General features: G+C 45.3%; 1 protein-coding gene and 1 long non-coding RNA gene across 3 annotated transcripts in view; one reads left to right on the forward strand and one right to left on the reverse strand.

The window, feature by feature from the left end:
- The window catches only part of LOC121470598 (uncharacterized), a 77,417-nt gene that overhangs the window by 22,407 nt on the left and 40,973 nt on the right, over positions 1-14,037 (forward strand). The gene's annotated exons all lie outside the window — the stretch shown is intronic.
- Positions 1,673-9,256, reverse strand: LOC115496810 (uncharacterized). Of its 2 annotated transcripts, XR_012057742.1 has the most exons (4): positions 9,127-9,256; positions 6,805-7,066; positions 3,994-4,169; positions 1,673-3,573 (listed from the first exon to the last, which is right to left on the reverse strand). It is a non-coding gene; the product is annotated as an uncharacterized lncRNA (long non-coding RNA). The 2 variants fall into 2 exon arrangements; XR_003962338.4 differs by lacking the exon at positions 9,127-9,256 and having other exon boundaries at positions 6,805-7,547.

Here is a 14,037-nt window from a genome sequence, read left to right on the forward strand (position 1 = left end):
GTACTATGAGTGGCCAGAGAACACAGAATTAGTTTCAGATTTTTATAGCTAGAAGGTGGGAAAATCCTTGTCTGGGTTGCAGACTAAGCAGATTTCCTCTGGATATCACTGAGGCAATAAACAATAAGCTGCAACTCTTTTATCATAGTTTTGCTCTCCGTGCACAGATTTTACTGTGAGAAATAGCACAGCCCACTTCCTGGAGTGTCTGGTTCTCTTTATTTACATGTGTCATCTTCTCAGCTTCAGCTGGTAGAGTTTTTTTCTTTATCCTTTTTTTTAAATTTTTACAAGAACAGTCAGAATGTTCTTGAGGAGCCTATGACTGTTTTTTTGGGTCCTCCTATATGAGTTAGGAGCCTGCCAAAGCCTACAGCCATCCTCCCTGAGCAGCAAGCAGGACGGGATCTGGTTATTTGACATAATAAAGAACTACAACCTTTCTGTTTATTTTTAGTTTTTAAATTTATTTTAATTTTCAAAATGCTTTGGTTTTAATCAGTTTATAAACAATTTGTCTGTCTGTGACTAAAAATATCTGAATCATTTTTTACTAAAGCCCCACCCTGAGCACAAGTAAGGGAGTGTGGTGCTGCAAATACGTCTATCTTACAAAACCTTTCTCTCACCCGCTCTTGCCATCCCGATGTGGTGTATTTCTGACAAGCTGAACTGAAGGTATCCAATGCACCTGACAGTGTTTTCTGACTTTCTCAGCCTTCTGGAAGAGACTTCTTCCGAATATGCATTACATTAGCTTTATGCTCTTTTGTCCCTTTAAAAGTGCATGGGGGATTTTGCTGGTTACTGGGATGTGTTCAGCATTACAAAAGTGTTTCAAATAACCAAATTTTACTCCCAGTGTCCTCAGGTCTTCCTCATGATTTCTTCTTCTGAAGTGGGTTTGCACATGTTCCTATGGGCTTTTTGCATCAACACTTGGTAAGCACTGTGTGTTGATAAGACATGATAGCACATTCCTGAGAAATCCCTGGAAGCACAGGGCACACATTTCACTGTGTGGAGACAGACAAAGCATGTTTAAGTAGATCTGAAGCAGGGCAGACCCTTCTCAGCCCCGAGTTCCTCGGAATTTAGTGGAAACTTCAATGTTGGATGAGGAATTTGAGGTGGAACATGAAACAGCCCCTTTCATCCTCAGCTGAAGTGCTGGTACTCATTTTGTCCTTGGTAATTAAAGGGTATTTCTTGTTTTTCCTCACTCTTTCAAGTCTGTATCAGTAAGATCTTTGGAGTAATTGCTCAGAACAATAACATGGAAGTAGAACATCACTAATCTCCTTGGCTGGGAAAATTGTGAAAGGGAATGAAAAAAGGGAGAATTTCCCTGTCAGAGCTGCAGTTCAGAGCTCAGTGGGGTCTGAGAACGGAAAGAGCAGCTCTGTGTAGGCTTTGAAGAGGTAAATCCTTGAATTCACAGTGAGTAAGTTGCACATAACAGGAAATATCAGACTGTTAACAATTCTGATCAATTTCAAGGAACTAAGCAACTAGTGTCAGAGAAATGGGTGCAAGAAATGTTTAAAAAGAAAACTAATACAAGTAGAGAGAAAAACAGACAAGGATTTAAATATATCATAAGCACAACACAACTAATTCATCTGATAAAGGAAGATACAAGACAGAAGAAGTGATTGATGTAGCTCAAAGATTTGATGGTACAAAGCCACCTTTACTTGAAATGATTAAAGGAAATAGGGCAAAAATCAGAATATTGAGGATTATTTACGATATAAAGAGAGGAAGAGTAATCAAAAAGGTTGACTAAATTCTAAAACGAAATAAGAAATGGCTTATGGTGTATGTGGGGTGGAGGGAATAAAGAAATCATCACAGAGAGTCACTCAGGAATCTAAAATGGATGAGCCCTAAACTGATTTCATAAATGGGCCTTGACAAAGGGGAGAACACAGCAGCACAAGGCTATTTGTGAGCAATGGAAACATTTCACAATGTGGGATGTTAATAGAACACTTGGAAAGGAGGACTATAAATAGAAGACCACTTCCATGTATGTGTCCTTTATGTAAAAGAAATTAATTAGTTTTTTTTTTTTTTGCAAAATATTGAGAATTAATTTGGAAGATAATAAACTGCTGAGCGAGGGATTGCAGAATCCATGTGAGGAACACCTTTTCCTTTTTATCCTTTCAAAAAAGATATTCAAGTCAGTATTGCACAGTACATGGTAAAATATTGTCCAAATTTTTCTGGCTCATGATCTGTGAAGCATAATCACTAAAATGCTCCTATGCTTGAAAGCATGTCTATCATGAGGCACCTCCTGCTTCAAGACAGCTGCCTGGATGCTTTTTCTGGTCTTCTTAGTAAGTGTGGATGACTCTGGGTATCTAAAGAAGTAAAATAACTTTTTGTTTAAGGGGTGTTATTCCTGTAAGTTTGAATCAACCAGACTGGATTTATTCTGCTGGTGAATCTTTGACAGAGCTAATGTCTACTTAGCCACAGAAATGTGAATGCCCTGGGAAGCATCAGGGTACCAGCATTGCATAGAGAATATGAGGTTTGCTGTTACAGGGAGAGGTATTTTTAAACATCTAATACATAGTAGGTGCCTAAAATAAATAGCAGATTTTTATCAGTAACTTCTGATCAAGGATTATATTGTATTTGAGAAGAGTGACAGTGGCAGTGTTGCAGAATTCCATCAAATTGGATTTGATTTCTCAATAATTTTTGTATTAATTTCTGCATGCAAGAGGGAAAAAGTGAATTCAGAAGGAACTGACTGCTGTGAAAATATGCAAGGCTGACACTACAAGCCTAAGACTTTCCCCATAGAGGACCCGGACCAAAAAAAAAAAAAAGAAGGAAAAAGAAAAAAAGGTTGAATTACTGCCAAGCACAGGCAGTTAGAAAAATGATGGAACAGTTGCTGGGAAATTAGTAAATATGGATCCCAGGCAGCACCATTTCTAAAATAACTTTTCTTTGTAAAACTGTGTTCAAGGGCTGGGAGTCACGATTTATGAAGAAATATTAAAAGAATTAGATGTGTTTAACTTGGCAAAATAAATGAAGAGTGTTGTTCTTGTCCACAAGCATGTGACAAGCATAAACAGAAATCATGGAGAAGAATTGCCTTGGACAGGGCCTAAGGAATGCAAATTAAATGTATTGTGATCATAATGCAAGAAGGAAAATGTATCTCAGATATCAGGTAATATCCTCCATTAGCAAGATTTATGAGACCCATCATGATGGGAATATGAAGGAAATGATGAAAAGTCCATTGACTGAGTCAACTGAAATTGGATTAGAAGGTGTAGAACACTTCAGCCCTGAAACAGGAATTGTCACATGCCCAGCAAATATCACGGACTCATGAGACCATGGCATAACACAGATGTATTTCAAAGTTCTCTCTCGATGTCAGAGCTGCAGGTTCTGTCCTTGTGTGTGAATGCAGGTGAGCAATCACTGAGCCAAGTGTGCCTTGGTTGTGCCTTGGCTCCTCTCAGCTGAAGTTCCATGTGAATCTTGTGGCAAAGAGTCTTCATAGTAACATGCTCCTTCACCCCATGAGTGTCTCTAGAACCAGAGGGAACAGAACATTTTGATCTTACTCTACTGTCTGTCTCCCAGGTACCTGCCCAAAGGGCTCCCAAACTCCAGGGCTCACTTAAACTCAGGAGTTTCTGGTTGCCTGACACTGTGCCAGAGAACTCTGGCTCTTATCTGGTGATAAGGCTAAGTGTTAGGCTTGGAAGGGGTCCCACTCGTTTTCACCTTCAGCAGCTTGCTCTCAGGAGTCGGTCGCTGCCAGAGCTGCGGCAGACGGCTGGTTTGGCATCCAGCACCAAGTGTGCCTCTGGCACTGCTCCATGTCTTATATCATGCTCAGCACTAAAGAAGTTCAGAGCTTATTGAGCCTCTCTCCACAATTGGCTTTACCACAGGTCTTGGGGTCAGCACTCCTGTTGTGACAGCATGTTTTGTTTAGATTCTTACCTCAGATCATGGCTGCACTGTTCAGCTCCTGGAAACCTTCTGCATGGTAATGGCTGGTCAGCTTTTGCCCAGTTTTAAATCCTTACGAATTCCAAAGTTGGCGGCTCCCTTGTGTCATGTCACCAAGGCTCAGCCTTCAGTAATTTGCCACTTTCCCATCAGGGAATCTAAGGCATCTGCACAGAATTGTTTAGAAGAATTTAGAAGGTTGGTCATCTTTGAAAGGTGCCTTGTGGATCTAGATCAGTGGTTTCCATAGATGTAGAAGACTATCTATTAGGCCACATGAAGAAAAAAAATTTTTTTTTCAGTAATAATTTTAAAAATTTAAAACATTTATTTCATTCATTTCATTCATTTTGTTTATTTCATCCTTATCCTTTGTAAATGTCTAATTTTGCATATGGTTTATACAGTAAAATATATAAATATATATAATTTGGCCATTATATACTTTATAAAGTATATAATACAGTAGATATTTTACAGGAGATATTATACAGGTGATAATTTATAGACAAATAGATATACATTGGCATGCACACTCAAAATTTTTTTACTAATGAGGTGCACAATCAAAAATGTTTGGAGCCCACTGATCTACATGTTTAGAGAAGGATGAGAATGATGGCTGTGGCACAAAGATCTTCCACAAAGAGAATCCTAAAGACTGATGATAACCTGTGAAGAGGGAATATGACACAAAGTAATGAAAAGTAATGAAAAAACCCTGGGCAATGCTGCTGGGACAGTCTGTGCTTCCTTGTGTTGTCGAGTAGGTGCTTGAACTCTTTCTCATATACACTGGGGTGAATTTTAGCCTTATGTAAATCCACAACTGCTGTGTATTCAAATAACCTCATCTACCCTGCCTTCTCTGCCTGGTTGCTGTGTCTCTTTGTTGGGTCCAGCCTGGTTCTCTGTATGCATCTGCTCTCATGGAACATCCAGGCCTAGTTTGGGCAGTCAGGCACCCACAGGTCCTGGAACATTCCCCAGAAAAGGCAGCTGGCTCCACACTTGGGCTGGAGTCCCATTTTCAGCTGTAGCCGGTAGCTGCAGCCACAGTCTGATCATTCAGAACATTAATTTATAGTCTTTATTATGACTTCATATATGTGGCCCAGGGCTCCAAGAGACTCATTCATAGTGCCACAGCCATGGCTCTGCCCAGGGGACGCCTTTGCAGGACGTGGAAGTGCTGACTATGGAAAAATTGTGTCAGTTTTTACACTACTAGGCTTCTGATTGGCACCTGCCATCTGATCTTTCTCCGAGGTAGAAAACACAGTCAGGTCTCAGCAGTTTCTGTCACACAGTGCAGGCAGCATACCTGTTTGCCAAAGATACGTGCTGCCAAACTTTGAGCTGTCATTCCAAATTAAGGTGTTAGAGCTTTCCATGCCTATGATAAGTCATTAAATATTGCTCAATTACCCTTGCATTGAGCCTTTTTTTAAACTCAAGCTTACTTTACTGAAAGGCATCCTGTCTTGATTTGGAGATATTAAAAGATGAAAAATCCTCCTTCCTTTGATAGGGCAGGGTTTTTAATGTCTAATCATTCTCACTATAAAACTGTGCCTGATTTCCAATTTAAGCTGGTCTGGCTGCAGCTTCCAGCAATTGGTTCTTGTTATGCCTTTCTTGGCTGGATTAAAGAGCCCTCTAGGACCTGGTATTTTCTCCCTTTGAAGGTACTTATACATCGTAATCAAACCATCTCTTGATCTTTTTAATAAACTAAACAGATCGAGCTCCTTAAGTGTCTCATTCTCAGGCAGCCATTCCAGTTCTCAAATAATTTTTATGACTCTGCACTGTCTCAAATTTTCCTGTGTCCTTTTAAAAACACAGCTATCAGGAACAAAGGCACTCAGGGTATTTATAGTCAACTGCTTGTTCCTTTTCCCAAAATCTTTTAGATTCTCTTCATTTCCATGCTTTGGGTTCCCCTGTCTGTAGAAGACTTTCTTGCTCCTAGAAACTATGACTGCTGATGTCACTTGCTCCCAGACATGTAATCTAGCACCAAAAAATGTGTGGACCTTTGCTCTGATCAGTGTAACTGTTCTTAAGCTTTTTTTTTGCCCATTTGTAGGAGCTATTTTAAATCATTAATGCTCGGGAACTAGGACCTTTGTGTATTTTACCTTTGTTGTATTTTGTGTATTCTGAAAGGACAAGAACTTGAGCTGTTTGGGGCTGTCCAAAATCACCATTGATTGTAACTGAGCCTGTTTGTTCTTCTAGAGGAAACCAAGGCTCCTACCACCCTCCAAAAGTGATCTCAGTAACCAAAATTGTGTTTCACTTCTGGTAATGGTCAAAAGAGATAACACAGGGGGATTGGCCAGGGAGGACAGAGTTCAGGAACCACTTAGACTTCTCTAATGAGCCCAGGAAGCTGCCCTGGTTTGTACAGGGAATTATGCTGTCCGCGAGGATTTTCTAAACCTGTCTAGTGCTGCTTCTGAGACTCAGCAGTTGCTTTGTTGGTTTTGTTTTTCCTGCAATGTATCTGTGTTTATTAAGGGGATAGTGGATGATCACTCCCCACCCTAATAAAAAGGAAATTGTCCAGGTATTACCTTGGTGAACTTATTTCTGTTAAAATCCCTTATCCCCTTTTGGTGCCCTTTCCAATTCTTTTCCTGTTATTAGTTATAGTTATCTTCTGCTGACTATGAGCAAACTGGAGGCCAGATCTGGGGTATCTTGTGTTAATATTAGGCATTTTTTCTGTTGCACCAACCAGCCTCCGAGATATTTATCCTTGCAATTAACTGCCAGGTAGGCAACAGCTATTACCTGGTTTTAAGATAGGGAGGAGAAGCCAAGGCATGGAAAGCTTCAGTAGGTCAGGGCTTGAACTAAGATCTTCTAAATGTGAGGTAATTGTGCCTCCTCTCTGTTCCATCTTTAAAAAATGAAGCACACATGTTAGTTCTGAGGCTCACTTTCATCTTCACCATTCTGCCTTCAGAAATCTTCACTCCTCCTCGCCGCACTGCGGTCGCCCTCGAAGAGTTGCACAAAGGCTGTCAGTCGCTTTGGTTCACTGACGTCAAATCTTGAGGAAAAATAGGAACAATTACAAGTTTAATATTAAAAGAAGCAATTTTATTTCTTTTCTGGAGTCTATCTGAAGAAGCAGAATGCTACCTGAAGAAGCAGAATACCTTGTGCCTGGTGAATGGGGCTCATTTACCTCAACTCGGACCTCAGTCCCAGCGTGCAGGAGATGGGCAAGGGGATAACCTGGGACTGGCCTGGGCTGCGGCTCGGTTATGCACGGTGTTATTTTTAATTCCCAGCTGGGCCCGACTGCCAAAACTGGGCCGTTGTTTTTTGATTAGATTGTCGGGCAAGAAGATCCACTAAAGACCGCTGGACTGTGCAGGGCGTCTGCTGCCCGGGCCAGTACCCGTGTAGGTACCCCCGCAGCGGAGGTGCCCCCCACAGGTGTCCCCTCGCGGCTGTCCCCACACAGCGAGGGTCCCCTCAGCCGTGTCCCCCCAGCGCTGTCCCCACAGCGCTGTCCCCCCAGCGCTGTCCCCTCAGCGCTGTCCCCTCAGCGCTGTCCCCCTCAGCGCTGTCCCCCTCAGCGCTGTCCCCTCAGCGCTGTCCCCTCAGCGCTGTCCCCCTCAGCGCTGTCCCCTCAGCGCTGTCCCCGCCGCCCCTCAGCCGTGTCCCCCCAGCGCTGTCCCCCCAGCGCTGTCCCCCTCAGCGCTGTCCCCTCAGCGCTGTCCCCGCCGCCCCTCAGCCGTGTCCCCCCAGCGCTGTCCCCCTCAGCGCTGTCCCCCTCAGCGCTGTCCCCGCCGCCCCTCAGCCGTGTCCCCTCGGCGCTGTCCCCCCGGCGCTGTCCCCCCAGCGCTGTCCCCTCGGCGCTGTCCCCTCGGCGCTGTCCCCCCGGCGCTGTCCCCCCGGCGCTGTCCCCCCAGCGCTGTCCCCCCAGCGCTGTCCCCGCCGTCCCTCAGCCGCCCCGCCCGGCTCCGGGCCCGCCCTGCGGCGCGCGGCGGCGGCGGGCCGGCAGCGCCCCCTGGCGCGGCGCGGCGGCTCCGCCCGGGACCCCGCACCGGGACCGGCGGGACGCGCCCGGGCGGGCGGGGGGGGTCTGACCTCTGTGTGTGCGTGTGTGTGTGCGCGTGTGTGTGTCTGTGTGTGTGCGTGACTGTATGTGTGTGCGTGTGTGACCGTATGTGTGTGTCTGCGCGTGTGCGCGTGCGTGTGTGCGTGACCGTATGTGTGTGCGTGTGTGTGTGTCTGTGTGTGTGCATGACCGTATATGTGTGCGTGTGTGATCGTGTGTGCGTGTCAGTGTGTGAGCGTATGTGTGTGTGTGTGTCTGTGTGCGTGCGTGTGTCTGTGTGTGTCCCAGCTCCGGGCCGTGTGTGTGCCCATGTGTGTGTCCCGGCAGGGCCCTGTGTAGCCGCAGCGCGCAGCCACAGCGCTCGTGCGGCGGGGCCGGGCAGGAGCCCGTGCCCGTGCCGGTGCCCGTGCCAGGTGCCCGTGCCCGTGCCCGTGCCAGTGCCCGTGCCCGTGCCAGTGCCCGTGCCCGTGCCCGTGCCGGTGCCCGTGCCAGGTGCCCGTGCCCGCGCCGGTGCCCGTGCCCGTGCCCGTGCCGGTGCCCGTGCCAGTGCCCGTGCCCGTGCCGGTGCCCGTGCCAGGTGCCCGTGCCCGCGCCGGTGCCCGTGCCCGTGCCGGTGCCCGTGCCGGTGCCCGTGCCCGTGCCAGTGCCCGTGCCCGTGCCCGTGCCCGTGCCCGTGCCCGTGCCCGTGCCCGTGCCGGTGCCGGTGCCCGTGCCAGGTGCCCGTGCCGGTGCCCGTGCCGGTGCCCGTGCCCGTGCCCGTGCCGGTGCCCGTGCCAGGGCCGCCGCTCTGGGCTGTGGCGGTGGCAGCGGGCAGCGGAGGTGCCGCTGCGCTTCGGGCGTGCCGGCAGCGCTGGTAGGGCTGTCTGTCCCGCAGGGACCGGGGCCAGGAGGAGCTGTGACCCACAGAACTGGCGCCTCCAAGCCCTGGTCGGGATCCGTGGGCTGGGCAGCAGCACCCCGGGGCAGCCCCACAACAGACGGGGCTCCAGAAGGTGTGAAGGGTAGTTGCGTGATGTGAGCCCTCCGTGCTCATCCCTCACCTTCCAGGGCTCCCAGCTGGGTTCTGGCCCTGGCCCCGGCCTGGCCTGGAGGGAAAAGTCCCTTCCTGCTGCCACAGTGGGCGAGCAGGCTGCTGACTGCTGCAGGGGAGAAAAGGCTGAAGCTGCCAGAAAAAAACTGTAAGGTATAAAAGCTTACAAATTGGGGAGAGCATTCTCCTTTGACAGAGTAAAAATAAAACCCGGAATGGAAAAGGAAAGGCGTGAAAGAGTTAGTGACAAAATATCATGTACAGCTGGGGAGATGATGGTTTTATTGGTATTGCAGGGGGGGAGGGAGAAGCTGAGAGGCAGTGAAAACACAATTTGGCCTAAAATTGAATTTCTCTGATAAGGAATTTCAGAAGCGGCTGCCTCATTCACTGTGCGGCCAAATAATCATATGCGCTTTAATAATCTTTATTTTACAGGAGTATGTTGCCAGGGCAACAGAGTGTAAGCAGGAGCACAGCACCTTGCAGATCACAAAGGCAAAGCTGCAGAAAGACATTTCAGCGAGTTTCTCTCTCCCCTTTGCAATGTAATGACGACTTATTTTTCATGCACTGATTTAATAATCTTATTGAAAGATCCTTTCCCGGTTTCTCTTATTCTTGTCTGTCTGAGCACGGACAAAGGCAAAAATCTGGAATTGTCAAGCCCACTGGGCTCAGCAAACTAACAGATGTAATATGTTTAGCATTTTTATGTAATTATTTTTTATTGCTATTTTACCCTGCTTCTATTCCTCCCCAGTTAGATGCTGCTTCCCTTCCATTCCAACCCAATCAGGGGATGGAGAGGGGCTGGGGGAGAGTTGGTAATTGACGGCATTAATCGGGAATTATTAGTGGGACGTGTTTTCAGAGGTGGGGGTTGGGTACAGCAAGAGACCTTTTAGGAAGGGTGAATTGAATTATGGGCGATGCAATAATGAAGCCTGTGGGCTGTGAGCTGTAGAGGACACTCATCCTCAGAGAGCTGAGTGTTATTTATCACGGGCTCTGCTCTCTGGGTGAAAACCAGCACGTTGCCCTACTGACATCCTCTGGATGAGGGGGTCTCAGCTAGCTGGGCTGAAAAACAAGCTGATTTGGGATGATTAAAAATGAAAATGTCTAGAGATCTTTGATGTTGGTTAGACTGGGAGCAGAAATGCTGCAACCAAAACGTCAGCAAGGCGCAATGTGCCCAGGATGTCTCTTGTAAACATTTTGCTTCTTTCCCAAGGGCCAGGCTGAAGAAGGAAGTATGTGGAAATCAATCCTTGCAGGCCACAGAATGGGAGGTGGGGGAAGTGAAATGAAGTACAAAAGCCCTGGGTCATCTCACTTCGGCTGAGGAATTCCAGGAAATCAGGAACAAAGGCTGACACCCGAGCTCAGCTGTGCTCTGGCACTGCATGTGGCAAGTCTCGCTGGCACCTGGAAACAGCAGAATGTGTGGGTTTGGTGGGCTGAGAGACTCAGGAAAAGGACACGGTGATGGGGGTTTGCAGCCTCAGCTGAGAATGTCACAGTTTTGTAGTGTGGATACAGGCTCACAGATGTTACTGACATGGAACTTTGCTTTAGGAGATTTATGTGTTCTGCATTTTGAGAAAGAATTACACGAAGTAATAGTTAACAATATATGTAAAATAATACATTTAATGAATATAAAAATAGTATTTAGCCAAGCAGTATTCTCCATACAGGATTACATTGTGGCAAACACTACTGGTTTTCTCTGAGTCAGCATCCCCCAGTCACTGTGAATGTGAGATATTCCTTGCACCAGGGTTTTAGAGAGCAGTAAAAACTGCCCTGAAGCACATTGCAGAAATGTCTAGAAGCCACCTCCAGGAGTGGGAGGTGGCTCTGCAGAGAGCAGACGGGGACAGTTGCGTGCAAGAGAGGGGAAAGGTTTGTTTGGAGGCTTGGGCAGGAGGCCCATAACTCACGGCGTCCCTGTGTCACCAGCTCCGGAATGTTCCCAGGCATGTGGAAGCATTAACAGTAACGCAGTGCTTGGAGTCTCACTGCCACTAATGACTAATCACGGCACAGACCAAAACTGCAGTTCTGAAGCCCAGTTAAAATTCTGTTGTTTTCTCAAAAACCAGATGAGCATTTGGACCTGAGACATCCAAATTCAGGGCGTGAACTGTTCCTGGCTGCAGGAACAAGAGTGTATGCTTCTGTGCACAGAGAGGTGAGCAATTAATGCTGTATTGATGTGTTCAGTTTATTAATATTTGTTTATAAACCAAGTCTAAGGACACTGTACCCTCACTAGCAACTTCAGCTTGGTTTTTATAATACTTGCACTGCTAATCCTAAACAGTAGAGGATCAGATAATCCTATGGTATAAAAATTACTCAAGATAAGTTTCTGCAATAGAATAATGTACATTTAATACATACAATATAGAAAGCAATAAAATGCCTTTTATATAATGTTATTTATGCAAGTATATAGAATTACTCATCTGAATGTGTATGTAGATTGAGGAGTTTAGGAACAAAGACAATTCTTTAATGTTGTCATAAAAAGGAAAAATAAAACCTCTTTTTTCTGAGTAAACATATCCCAGGTTTCACCTTCCTGCTATTAAATTAATTAATCGCAATGATGTAACAACTACATAAGGTTTTATCTGATTAGAAAATTCAGCAGTGCCTGATGCTGAATTGTCCTATTGTTCCTAATCTGGAGATATGCAGGATTTTCTACAGCCATTGTAATACTTGTCCCCTTTTTTTTTTTTCTCATGGACAGGTCTGATTACTATTACCTAGGCTATATTTCCTTTAGGAGGAAAAAGGCTTTTCATAAAGCATAAAAAGCTTAATTGTGTACAAAACTATTTTTACTGGCTATAAAAGCATATGAGCATCCTTCAAGTTGTGCTCCTAAAGCTTTTTTGTGGCATGTGGGGTCAGGAGAGGGAATGAACAGAAAAGTTTGAATGCAAGATTCCAATGCAGTTTGTCTTTTTTTCCCACAAACTTGGAATCTTCATGTTAGAATTTGAAATTTTTTAAATATAAAAATAATATTTCTTTGAGTTCTCATATACAACAAATATTTGGAAATTGATTTATTCAGAAAAGGCTCTTTTATTTCTCTGGGTGTATCTAGAGAACCTATGGAGTAAATCAGTTCTCTGCTGCTACCTTTATGTTGACAGAAAAGCCAGGAATGAGTGAGCAGCCTGTTGCTTTGACAGTGTTAGAGGAAAGATCTCCCCTTTCCTGTGTCCTCAGAGAGCTGGTAACAAGGTCACACTGATCTGAGGAAAGCCAAGTAACTTCTGGAAATCCCAAATCGGGTCAACAATACAAGATCTGTCCACCATTCAGATTTAAATGAAGTCACATTCCACACCACTTTCACTGATGTTTAAGACTTTTTTTATTATTATTTGGTATTGGCTGGTTTCTGTGAAATCCATCAGCTCTGCTCCTATAGGCTCTAGCCAAGGAAATCTAGACAGTTTTTGTCATCTCTGCAGCATTCATTTCATAAAAATGCTGCACATTGATTCAGTTAAAATATGTAGGTAGAAGATCTCCTAAAAGCAATTTTCCATGGAGCCTGCAGGAAGGCAGCTGACTGCAACCAGACTGGGCCACACAAAAAGAAAGGTAGAACAAGGTGAGTTGCAGACTGCCAGATACTGGACAATATTTCTGTATTTTTGGGAGACTACATTTTTAGCTCCTTATAGCCAGTGCTGGATGAGAGACTGTTTGCTGGAGGTCCCGCTACAATTTTTAGATCTCTTTTTTCTATTTTAATAATAATAACCTCTAAAATATAGAAAATTAAAAGGATTTTTATTGGTTCTTTGTAAGACTCGATGGGGAAGCCCAAAGTTGAAACAAGGTGAAAGAACCTGTACTTGCTGCAGGTGGAAGCAGGTTTATTGCCATCATTATATTGAAAAGGTTTGTCTTTGTACAGATTTTCCTATTTTCCTTAGGAAAGATGGGATAAAATTTTGGTGAGAAATTGAATCCCAGCAGCTTAAATACCCACGTATTTCTAGCACAAAATCTGGGCAATTTGCTTTCCTTTTCCTGCTGGCTTGTATCCTGCTGCCTTTTGAAATGGAAACTCTTGTGACCCTCTAACCCTCTTGTTACTCAGAATAAAACTCTTTTAATTGTGTTTTGGAGGAGCATGCAAGGAGCTCCCACACCACTAATCAGCTTTGCTGGTTTGGGTCTGTATCTCCAGGACTCATGTCAGCAGAATAGCTTGATATTATTGCTGCTCTGCATCACTGATTTAATGCTGAAGAACTTTAAAGGTGCAGGTCCCCATTTCTGTCTGTGTGTTCCTACAGAGTGAGAGCAGCTCTCTGGCAGTACCTGGGATCCTGCAGGACTTGGGCAGGCCCTGCTGCTCTTTGGGGTGCCTAAAAGGTGTCAGAAAAGGTGACTGCCTGCTGGGCAGGGCTGCTTGTGGGCACAGCATTAACACTGAGACAGTTTTGGAAGGGACCTTACCTGTTTGTTTGCAATGTCTCATGTGGAAATGCAGGTCAGCTTTAGTGCCTCTTCACACAATTAAAAACAGAAAACCCCAAGACTCTTCTAGCTAGAGTCTGTGCTTTGTACTGGCCAGAAGCAGGTCTGGATGGATTTAAATCAGACCTGTCTTAAGCTATTTGAAATCACCTGCAGCTTTGGTTTGAAGGATGAAACTGCTGCCTTCCAGTGCTAGAACTTCAGCCCTGGATGGTACCTCCATCCAGGTGGAAGTTTGTCAGTATAAAATCCTGCCCTGCTGTAGCTCCCCCTTGGGCAGACTCTCACCCATTTTAGGGCTGTTCCTTACATCACTTGCCTTCTCACCATACTCAGAAAACATAAAGACTGCTTTAGCTTTTCACATTTCAGTATAACTGTGTTTAGCACCGAGGTT

This window comes from Taeniopygia guttata, chromosome 11, assembly GCF_048771995.1.
Source record: "Taeniopygia guttata chromosome 11, bTaeGut7.mat, whole genome shotgun sequence".
Lineage (NCBI taxonomy): Eukaryota > Metazoa > Chordata > Aves > Passeriformes > Estrildidae > Taeniopygia > Taeniopygia guttata.